The sequence below is a fragment of the Lissotriton vulgaris genome, chromosome 6, assembly GCF_964263255.1.
Source record: "Lissotriton vulgaris chromosome 6, aLisVul1.2, whole genome shotgun sequence".
Lineage (NCBI taxonomy): Eukaryota > Metazoa > Chordata > Amphibia > Caudata > Salamandridae > Lissotriton > Lissotriton vulgaris.
In genome coordinates, this window is record NC_141694.1 from 527,846,968 (window position 1) to 527,859,962 (window position 12,995).

The following is a 12,995-nucleotide window of genomic DNA, read 5'->3' on the forward strand; positions in this document are numbered from 1 at the left end:
TCAGTGAGAACCTTTTTTTATAAATCTTTTTTTCTATCTCTTTTCTAAACTAGTCTACTACCTATCTTAACCCTCTTTTCCTTATATTGTGAGGGGAGTTTACTTGGCAAGTACTAAGAATTAATGTGCTGATCAATAGTATATAGTGGAGTAATCACAAAAGACATAAAATGTGAATGAAAATCGAAATGCATTGTGTTTTGTAAGTCCTACACAAGGAAATCAAGAAATATAATGAAATGTAATGAATGGTGTATTAATTGATAATGTATATTGAAATATAAACTTATGATATGTTACTTATTACAGGTACCCATACAGAATTTATTATCTATTGGAAAGAATATTTGTTCTGCTACAGGTCCTGAGGAAGGTGGTCCCATCCCACCGAAACGCGTCGACCTTGCGTAATAAGAGCACATTACATCTTGTGACCCCCTCAGCCACAGAATAAAAGATTGAATGCATAGAGTATGAGAGTGTATGTATGAGTGAATTGTGAGAGTGTATTTAATCCTGTGTTGTTGTCTCTGTATGGGTATTGTATCAATTTTTTTATTCACCAATGATGTTAAGGTGTTCTTTAATGAAATAATTTTTGCGAAATCAAATAATACTGTAAAAAATATAATGTTTAAATTAAAAAAAAAGAAATAAAATTTAAAAACATGATAAAATAGAATGGTGTTACCTTGTGTTTAAGGACTGTTGATAAAAAATATGAGAATTGCCAATTGCTAAAGCATTTAGGTCATGAGGGAAAAATCTTTCTTCTATGTTAGAACAGGGTTAGTGGCACCATGTGTCGCCAGCTGGCGTTGGACAGGCTCAGTAGCACCATGTGTTGCCAGCTGGCGTTGAACCGGGTTAGTGGCACCACCTGTCGTTGGCTGGCGTTGAACAGGGTTAGTGGCAGCACATGTTGCTGGCTAGCGTTGAACAGGGTTAGTGGCAATACGTGTCGCTGGCTGGCGTTGAACAGGGTTCGTGGAACCACATGTAGCCGGCTGGCGTTTAACAGGGTTAGTGGCAGCACATGTCTCAGGATGCCTATATGGAACTTTGCCTCACTGATCGGGGGGTCTGGTGCTGTGGATGCTGGCCTGATTTGGGGTCACTGCCATTCATGACCCAGGACACAGTTTCACATATGGGCCCTACTGGGCTGAAGAGGACGCCGGTGTAGTATGTGAATGAGGCAGGAGTAAGGTGGGCCAGTGTCGGGAGCCAGCGATGGTCTGAGAGGCTGGCAGGGTCGCTGGCCTCGGGCTTGAAGCTTGCACAAACACGTGGTGGGCCCTCCTTGACACATACCAGTGTCGGCAGGTGATCAGTGTGGCCTGGCAGTGCAGGGGCAGGCCTGACGGGTTCATGGTCCAGCGGGCCGGGATATGGCAGGCGCACAGGATCGCAGGCAACTCCGCTCACAAGGACGGTGCAGGCCTCATGGCGGGGTGAGAGGGGCTGCCCTTGCAGCTTGGTGTGGGGTGGGATGTTGGTTTTCCGCTGTGTTGGTGCCATAGGCCTGTTAGGCGATGATGGTCAGGATGTGTAGGATGGTTGTCCCTTTCAGCCTGTAGTGTAGTAGTAGTAGTAGTATTTTATTTGTTGATTAATTAAAACCATTACAAAAAAGAAGAAAACAAATACAAATCAAACCCAATAACTAAACATACAGGGATACAATGCAAAGATAAAAATTGTCCATAGTTGATTAACTTTTTCCAGTTAGGGATTATAGTGCTGCCAATATTTTCACAGGTTTGGTAGCAGTCTACAAGTTCAAAAATAAAGTGCAATGTGCTTACAAAGCAGAAGCTAAAATGCAATGTGCTAGCAGCAAATATTCAATGACAGTTACAGTAGGAAAAAAAACGCAAAATAACATTTTACAGAATGTCTATAACTGTCATATTGCAAAATCAATGCTAAAGTGACTTATGCTATCATCAAAAAAATTGAACAGTGCATTAAGTTCAATTGGTTAGCAGCAAATGTTCAATGGCAAAAAAGTGAACAGCGCATTAAGTGCAATAGGCTAGCAGCAAATATTCAGTGGCAGTAAGCAACAGAGCAAAAGAACAGTATCACAAATATCTAAAACTAAAACCGACTAAAATACACTAGCAGAAGAGAATCCATACTAAATTGGCTTGTGCTATCAGCCAAAACGTGAAAGGTACATTAAATTTTTCACTGGCAAAGCTAAGGTGCCTTGTGCTAACAGCATGGAATTATTATTTAATTTTTAAAACGGTCTATAGTGGATGGCAACTTTTCTGGGATAAAGTGCACATACGCCATTCAATAAAAATAGTAAACATACTAAGCGGGACATTATTTTAAAAAAGTACTCTAAAAACAAGCAAATATAACACGGTTAAAAAGTGTCATAAAAATAATCCATCAACCCCTTAAAAACAGCAACATCATCAGTTCACAGCCGTAACAAATTTAACATTTACTTTGGGTGTCAACCTTACATCATTTCTTTTCCACTATAAAAATTAATTGAACAAATTGCAGTATAATATAGACGTTGACACCACTTAAGCAAAATATTAGTGCAGATCTACAAGTTCTGACTCCCATTTCTTTAAAAATTGGTTTTGAAATTGTTTTCCGTCCCTGCAACATTTTTGGGCATAATGTTACCATATGCAGCGAGGTTTCATCATACTGCCCACAAAGCCTACAAATATTTGATGCCCATTTGGACTCCTATTTAGGGGTTCCATCTTTGGTTGGGTAGATTCCAAACCTTAATAACATACATTTCTTTTTAATTAGGGGTTTTTGATGAAAGAGTAAATAAGGTTGGACCATCATTTTATCAAAAGAATTGGCAATAGACCAAAAGTGGTTTTTTTCTCAACTCATCTTTATCCAACACTTCTGACAACAAAGCAAAAGTTGAATTAATTAATTTTTTGTATACCATTTTACTCCTTGTTTCATCTTCCAATTTAGGGCATTCGAATTTTAGGAGACACTCAGCTAAATAATCCTGCCAGCTTCTGGAATATTCGCCTTTTGAAATCTCGCGCCAGCACATATTGGCCAATGTGTCCTCATCGGCTCGAGATAATGCAAATAATGGTTTTAAAAATGTAGCTTGACACACCAAGAGCTGATTCCTTAACCCATATTTCAATCTTAAATTGGCACGCGGGATCTGCCTAGGAATCCTAAAAACTGATTTATATGTCCTTGCCACTATGCCCTCCAGCACTTTCACGCCTCTACCCTTAAAAATTATGGACCCATAGTCTAGGGAGGGAATACGTTTTGCTTTGACGACTTTAAGCAGGTGGTCATAATTGGGACATAATAACGTATCTCTCAGTTTTCGAAAAGCGAAGGCAAGTGAGGTACCTTTAACCTGTAAGTTATCGAAGTGCTGTCTAAATGACAGTCCGTCATCAAATGTAATTGCCAAATATTTATAAGCTTTTACACAATCAATAGACAAACCATTGATATTCAAGTCCTTTGCCCCTAGTTTGCCTTTTCCCATTAACATTATTTTTGTTTTTTTGTATTAATTGTTAAGCCATTTTGAGTTACATATGTATTTAATGAATTTATTAATCATTTTAATCCTATCATGGTTTGGCTAAGTAAAATGGTATCATTGGCATACTGTAGGTATTTAATTTCTTTACCCTTTACAGCAGGGGAATGCGAGTTTACATCATTAAAATGGGATTAGAGATCAGACATAAATAAATTAAAAAGACAAGGAGCGAGCACACATCCTTGTTTTAGGCCTACGTTTGTTTCAAGGCGGCGGGTAGTATGTCTACCGTCGCCAATTTTGACCTGAACCCAGGTATTGGAGTACAATAATTTAATCATTTTTAAAAGAGTTTCTCATATACCCCAATTCATTAACTTAGTCCAAAGAATATTTCTGGGAACAGAATCAAAAGCGGCTTTTAAGTTGATAAAACAGATGTACAATTTTTGTTTCCTACATATTGTTTGTTCTCCTAATAATGACAATAAAATCACATTAGTAAGAGTCGATTCTCCCTTCCTAAAGCCTGTTTGAAAAATTGGGATCAATTCCTCTCTTTCCGCCCAAGTCTCCAACTCCTCTAACAGACAACTTCCAAATATTTTCGCATCTACGTCTGTGAGGGTAATTAATCAATAGTTTGCAAGATTGCCCTGGGGCCCACTTTTGTAGATCGGCTGTATAATACTTCCCCTCCATGAATCCGGAATACAACCTGACTTAAGAATGTCATTAAAAAGGAGCGTTGATTACTCTGGCCAATACCTAATTTAAACTTTAAAAATAGCATTGGAATTCCATTAAGGCCAGGTGCTCCATTTGATCTAATTTTAAGTAAAACTTTTTTAACTTTATCTACCGACCATAACTTAGTATCCATAGAGCCTGGTGTATCCCTAATACTGAGAGGGTCACACCCTTCTACTGGCTCCATTTTACATTGGTGGTCAAGACATTCAAACTCCTCGGTCGGTTGGCTTAGGGAAGTTATTTTCATATTAAAAAAATGTATCCAGCTTGATTCATCTATATTGGCACTGGTACTTCTAAAATTTACATTTTCTAAATTATTAATAATGCCCCAAAACAGTCACAGATCCTTAGATTTACATGCATAGTGGAGTTTGGGCCAAGTTTCTTCATAGTACAATTGTTTAGCCCTCCAAACCTCATTCTTGTAACCCCTCTTTAAGTCTCTGATTTTAAGTGACGTTTAAAAGTAGTAAGTCCCCTTTGCTTTTCTATACAATGATCTGATTGTTTTGTTGAGAGACCGTTTCAAGTATAATAAGCGGTAGGAAAACCAACCTGGGTTCTTAGGATTCAAAATTACACCCCAGATGGTTCCCTATTAGGGAATTTATTCAATAAGGAGTCACATAAGGTGGGCCATAGAGCAACCCTTGAGGTTCCTTCAGAGTATGCGACCCGCACATCAAGGATTAAAAGCGAGAGAAAATTAATAATATCTTTCTCTGTTTTCTCACTCCATATTAACCTTTTTAGGCTAAAAGCGGCCGATATTTTGGTTTCTGATAAATACTCGAAGGGTAAACTAATCACAATAACTTGCGGATTATGGTCATTCTCAATCCTTGGAACAACCTCATAACTTTAAACTAATTCTGAGAGTTAATCTGACAATATTGTATAGTCAATTATAGAAAGACAGTCAGTTTTATTAAATGTTGGGAAATGCTCTCTTTCATGCAAAATCGTTAGATTGTATTTAATGAATTCACAATTGGACCATTGGGCTAAAAGATCTGAATGGGTTTCCCGCTTTTTATACGATACAAGATGAGTGTTAAAATCCCCAGAAATGATCATCTGTGCATCCCTACGATCATAATATAGCACTTTCACCATTTCCCATAACTGGATAAGTTGAGATGATCGAACCTTTTTTTTTTTTTAAACTTAAATAAACATTTAAAATGATCAACGATTGACTGGCTACTAATTTAATGCACTGAATCTATTGACTTGAAGGTCTATCTCATAATGTTCAACATTAAGACTTAAAGCAACATATATTGAAAGTCCCCCACTTGGTCGACCATAAGCGGCGTCCCTACATGCCGCCTTCAAATATTCATAATAGCAGATCAGTGGTGTACTGACCAAATTCCATGTTTCTTGCTAAATTAACATATCAAACAATTTTAAAAAACCTACAACATTTACATCTTCTATAAGTGTGTTAAAACCATTTGTATTCCAAGAGCAAAATTTAAACACTGTTGGTACATTATGTGAGGTACCCCAATATCAATCAGTCTTTACTGTTTTTTTCTAGATAGAATAGATGGAAGCCAACTCCAATCATCAGCCTCCTGGGGAACCCCTTTTAATTCCTCACACACACGTGATCCTGGCTGACAGCTTTTGATTTTAATGCCACCTAACCTATTTAAGGCTGAAGCTCCTTTCAATACTCTGAATTGATTAACCTCAATTCTTTTTGAAGCCTTCTTCTTCACTATAGGTATTATTGGGGTCGGGTATTGCAGACCATGGAGTCTCCATACTTTAATCCCCCAGCTTTTAAAATTGTTAGAATTCGCTAATATTTTCTTTATAATATCATCCTCTAGCCAGGTCGTGATGGTTGTCTCCCTGTTACCACCATCTATCTTAAACTCTACAGAATCCAGGTCTTCAGTTGCAACATCCTTAAGGTCAGGAGTTGCTTTTAGTAGTTTCAAAATGTTCCCCCTATTCAAAATATCGTGTGAGCCAAAAGTAGAGTATTGGGGACAAAAAAAAACACTTTTCAATTTTCAACCTGCATTTAGAGGGATTCCATATTACTCCTAAGCCCTGATTCGTATAGATCCATATTCCCAACAATTACCAACAGGGGATTGTCTGGAAGAATTAATCGATCAGACTGCACTGGCTTTGATTGAGCCGGAGTACAAAGACATTCAACCTGTTCATTCTTATTAAATTGCAGAAGGGTGGGATTGACTAATTTTCCATGAGGCGGCTTCTGATCTTGTAAACAGAGCTGTACTCCCTGACAAATCTGGTTATTATGGGTATGGGAGGGGTTTGCAGTTGTATCAATAGCCATATATTGCTTTCGTTTTGAGACTACTCCATCATCCCTAGACCAGACTGACCCTATTTCCCTTGCATAGTTTTGTGTATTATCGTTGGGCCCTGCTAATTCTTGGATTGGAGTAATCTCGTTCTGATTAATAAAGTTTTGAATACCCTGATAGGAGTATAAATCTTGGATAGGCTTGTCTTGTCCTCCTCGATTCTCTCGAATTGACAGTGTCTGGGTTTTGGTCCCCACATTTAGATTAGGCTCTTCTTTTGACCCTTCACTCCCAACTTTACTGGGTTGTTTGACCTTTTTATTGACTTGAGGGGAAATCGAAGGTCTAAAAATTGGGAAGAGAACCACAGGACCAGAATTCGAGGTTAATGAGCCGCTATTGTTTACTACTCCAGTAGGTATTTTTTTATCCTGGACTGACTTGTTATGAGCTTTTCTTAACCTTTTTTTCGCCCTTTTTGATAAAATTTCGGGTACTACCATTACTTCAGTGGCCACACTTGCTATTGAGCGACTCTTATTTAATTTCCAATTTATCTTTGATTTGGGGGAGTGGGGAGTCTCTAGAGGTACACCAATATTACCAGCTACTGGTCGGGAGGCCATGTTTTTGTTACTAGCAATCAATTTTTGCTATGGTGCCAGTATTTATTAGATCATCACTCCCCTCGACTTTCCTACCAGATAACAGTTTCACTTTGTGGACCATAGAAATAACGATTGATGGCAGATCAGAGATTTTATCAATCAATTGAGCACAAGTGCAAGATATTAACTGGTTCTCTTTATCAGCTTGAACTTTAGAGATCAACTTAGTTAGTTGAAAAAGCTTTGCGTCAATTCCTACAACGTGTGTTGCTAAAGTATTTAAAATGTCCACCTGAATGTCTCACTTGTCAGAGTGGAAATTAAGGGCATTTGTTATTGAATCGATAGTGTTAAGTAAACAATCCCATACTCCACGCTCAGGGTTACTAAGATTTTTTTCTAAGGCATCTGGTTTTGCCTGAAAATTTCCGTGAAATTTTGTTAAAAAAGATAAATCTGTGGAGTTAAAAGATTTACATTGCTCATTAATATCAACCTTAAGGTTATTGCGCCTACTAGCCACACCTGGAATCAAAACTGACTTATTAATAGAGAAACTATTCTCCAAGATTATACTGGATTGATACAAATTAAAAGGGCGAGCATCCCCAATTAAGGAAGGATGATCGATTGGACTTAATACTAAATCATCTCCACCACCTTTATTGAGCAACTTAACAGCATTATGATCAGCCACTACGGCCACATCACTCACATTATGATTCGAACATGAAGAAATATCTATTACTGAACATACAACATTTCCACTCTCTATAGTTCTTTTGTTCGACTCTCGATTCCTGAATTTTGTAAGTCCTCCAACAGAATTAGCCCGATTGGCTGATCCACCATATTTTGACGTTGAATTTGTGCTTGTGTCTGTAGCCTTCCAGGATACGCCGATAAGTTTTCCGGCGGGTTAAGCGCTAGGTCTTGTGAGTCTTTGACTAGCTTTGGAGACTTCTCCTTGAGGCTACTCACATCAAACAATTATCAAAAAGAAGGGAGGTCTCCTTGCAGTTATAATCTGGGAAAGGAGTTATGTGTGATTACCAAAAGTGCATAAAAACCTAAAAGAACCCCCCCCCATGAGACCTATCGTATCCAGTATTGGCTCATTAACTAAGCCGCTTAGTAAATAGGCCAACATATTTTTACAACCTTATGTAACCATCCAAAAAGAGTATATTAAGGATACAGCAGCCATTATTCAAAAAGTTGAAAATCTACCTTTTAACCCCGATAATCAATTTTTAGTAAGTCTTGATATCGAGGCTCTTTATACAAATATACCCCAGGACAGTACGATTGAGATGATAAGAACACTCCTGGGTCAAAATGATAGAGACCTAAATGCTCAAGAAATATTCATTATTGATTGTGTCACAATAGTTTTGAAAAATAATATATTCATTTTTAATAAAGACCTTTATAAACAAGTAAAGGGTACGAGCATGGGAGCTTCCTGTGCTCTTAGTCTAGCACGTCTATATGTGGCACAGTTTGAGGAAACCCATATATTTAATCCTATAGCACCCTTCTTTGAGAATATATCGGAATAGTTCCGATATATTGATGACGTCTTCTTTATCTGGACCGGAGCATTGAATACATTAGAGGAATTTATTTCATTGTTGAACCTAGGTGATTCCAACCTCAGGTTTACTGTACACCACGATAACAAACAATGTGAGTTCCTTGATTTAATATTCAAACATGAAGAAGATAGATTACAAGTAGAACTATTCACGAAAAGCACAGACAGGAATACCATGCTTCACTACAAGAGTTATCATCCACCTTGTCAGAAAGATAACATCCCTTTTGGGCAGTTTTTAATGTTAAAACGTAACTGCTCACAAATCAAAGAGTTTGAAAAACATACTAAGGTTTTAACTGATAAATTTTTAAACAGAGGTTACCCTAAGCGCATGGTAAAACATGCCTATAAGAGAGCTAAATACTTCAACAGAGACACCCTTTTCCAAAAAAACAGAAGCAATATCAAAAAGAGAAGCCTCTAATTTTTGTGACTAACTATAGTACAATTAGTAATAAAGTAAAAAATATAGGGCCCGATTCACAGAACTAACTTAAGACAAAATTCTAAACTTACTACCATTTTGGTATTCACAGAAGGCACTTACTCATTTCGGTATTCACAGAAGGCACTTACTCATTTCGGTATTCACAGAAGGCACTTACTCATTTCGGTATTCACAGAAGTTAGTAGTCCTAACTTTAGGACTCCTAAATGCCTTCTGTGAATACCGAAAGTCTTACAATTAGGATTTTTCTCAGTTTAGTAGTAGTGAAGTTACGTCAGCTATTCCCGTTTACTAAATCTCGCGGGACGATAATAAACAAGGAGCCCGCTCAAACATCGTATATAAACACACGATTGGATGTAATATCACTTATCGGGAGGAAACGAGGGACAAGCGGAGTAGGGAAGCCGACAAGATTAACAAAGGTGAGACTGGCCCTGTGATGCATGTTGTGTTAGCGTGTAAAGCTGCCAGACGTCATCCTTTTTTAATGTTCATTAAAACGTCCCAGCAGCCTTAAGGACTCTGAATTCTTTCCAAGCCGTTATAGATGATAATGTTGGGATATTTGTTAACCCCTTCCATGCTGGTGACGAACCCCAGCCGTCATGCACTACGGTGCTCGTGTTCTGATGACGGCTGGGGTTCGTCATGGCCCGCCCCTGTTCGTTTGTTTACCGCACGGGGGCGGAAACCGGCCAGCAGGGAAGGGGTTAAAGTCCGGAATGTTAAATTCAGAAGATGATTTTCGAGTGGAAATTAATATACTTCCCCGCTACGGCAGACCAACAGGGTAATGCCTAAACATAAGTAGTAACTGAACTATTATTTATCTTAACCGGCAGGAAACAGTGGTGTAATTTTTAACCTAAAGTCCGATAGGTAACTATTAAAAGATATAACAACCCGGCGTTTGGTTAGATTAATGTTGTAGTTGCCAGTGGTATATTTAACAAATGGCAAACTATTAACCCGCTTTCCTGGGTCGTAACCCCTTATACACTTTACTCGGCTAAGTGGTCACATGAGAAACAAGTAGAGGGTGAGATAGGCAATTAATGGTGTCACGACAAACCTCTAAACAGACTAGTAATATTTATGCCACCAGATCTTTAGGTTAAAAACATCGAATTAAAACTCGAATAGAATAGCGAATTGAAATCGAACTTGTAGTTGTGAGATCAAACACACTTTAAATGGACAAACATTGTATTTTAGAGCTGGTCAATATTACAAAAAAGACCATCAGAATTGAAGATAAAGACGTTGCTGAAATTATTGAAAAGATCCAGTCACACGCGGATCTACAATCCCTGACGTAGGGGTAAGTGTGCTTTACATTTAGATGATAGCAAATATATAGAAATATTAGACACATAGTCCTAAGGTCCATGCACTCTCTTTTTTATATAGCAAATTGACCATAAAATTCGGTGGCTCCCTTGACCTCGGACAGTCCACAGAACACAGGAAATTCGAAGGTAATTAAACAACAGGACATACCATCTTGGAAAAGAATAGACATAAAAATATTCATTATATATATTATCTATTCCCACTAAGGAATCTGTGTTGAAATACGAAATCACTATTGGATCATACCAGAAGGACCTAAGCACTATAAAGTGATTGGGTGAAGAATACCCTCTAATTGATTACAGAGTTGAAATTCATTCCCCCTTTTTAACTAATAAGGTATGTAAGCTTACAATATCTAGTAAGCATTTTATCTAAGATGAACAGTTGTGGAATACATCCCCCATCTTCTCAAATTAAGGCAAGAAAGCTTACAATATGCAGTAAGCATCTTTTCTCAGATACTATCTCTCAAGTATAGGTATGACCCTCCATAACTCAAAGAAATTAGAACCTGATACAAATATAAGTCAAAGTGCCTGTAAGGATTGTAATGTCTAAACCTTATTAGAATTACGCCCTAGATAAGTGACAACCTAATATTACCAGTTAGCGGAATAGAATATATAAAGAATGATATATTATAATTTATATGTATCTAATTGTATGTTTCTCTTCAAATAGAACACTATCCTGAGGAAGGTATTAATCCACAAACCGAAACGCTGAGTCAACAATTTGTATTTTATTGTTCTTTAAATGACAATTTGTATTTTATTGTTCTTCTAATGATTGCATATATTTTTAATCCTATTGTTATAACTTGAATTGACACATTTTTAATCCTTTTGTATGGCACTGTAATTTTGTATTTATTAATTCATTATCAGGCACATGCATCAAGCGATTTGGGAATCGCAAACGGTGCGAATCGCAAAATTCGGCCGTTTGCGATTCCCAAATCACTATTTGGGATGCATCAACTTAAAAGTGAATAAATCGCTATTTTAGCGATTTTTTCAAGTGCGATTGCTTTTAAAGAATCGCAAATTTGCGATTCCTCAAAAGCAATGCATGAAACTAAAATAAATTGCGAATTCGCAATTAGAGAGAAAAAATTACCATGAGGTTGGACCTCATGGTAATTTTGCGAAATGTTAGAAAAATGCAATTTTTTGCATTTTTTTAACTTTCATGTTGTGCACACACATGCCCTTAGGGCATGTGTGTACACAACATATGTGCATTGTTTGATTTCAGGGGTGCAACAGGGTGTCCTTTGGACACCCCTGCACCCTTGAAATCGCAATCTCAATTTGCGATTAGCTAATTGCGAATCGCATATTGAGATTGTCTTCCCATTCATTCCTATGGGCCTCTAAGCCCATAGGAATGAATGGGAAGGGATTCCTTAATTGCGATTCGCAAAATGCTAATCGCAATTAAGGAATTCTAAGAAATCGCAATTTATTTAGCGATTTCTTGATGCATAGGCATTTGCAATTCCTTAATTGCGATTCCTTAAAAATCGCAGTTAAGGAATCGCAAATGCCGAGTTTGATGCATGTACCTGAAAATGTAATAAATTGTACAATTTCTATATCGATTTAATTCATTTTTTATTTGTGTTCTACTCATTTGCTCTTATTATTTTAATGTGGTTGCTAATTTTTTTGGTACTTTGAGTTATGAGGGGTATACAAAATAGGTTCTTTTCCCCTTAGGGAAGCTTTGGGACTTCTCACTAACTCACATCAAACACCTTAAGTTGACCCGGGATAAATTTGAGATCTATCAATGGAAAAGAGTGGCCAGCAATTAGGTTCCTATCCGGGGAGTCCGTCTCATCACAAGGCCTTGCTAAAGCCGAGTCAGTTTTAGACTCAGGATTTTCACAAAGCTGAGCACTATTTAAACACGGTGACGATAACGGAGAAGAAAATGATGATGATCTGCAATCAACACTGGAATTGCCATTCTTAATTTGATGTCTATTTTGCTTTTGAGTATGGCTGTGATGGTACTTAAAAAAGAAACTCTTAATCGATGGTTGAGCGTCGATATTGGAAATCTTCGGAATCTTACCGGGGGCTATGGGGGATAAAGGTGATGAACTCAACTCAGCTGGCTCAGTCAAGCAGTCCCTTGATAAAGTGACCCCCTCATTTTTTCCATCTGACTTTAACTGTGATCCCGCTTTAGTTAATGCATCAAGCCTCTGGCGTTGTTTTAATTTCGGCAGAGCACCGCGATGACGGCCGGATCTCATCATCAACTAGCTCCTAAATAGGGCAGCAAGTTTGGGGGTAAGTATGGCCTACAGGCCCTCTCTGTGCTTGACACTAACTGTAGCTTCGCTATTCAGCTGGAACAGCCCTGCTTATCGATGTTATGAGGCTATTTCGTATTGGGG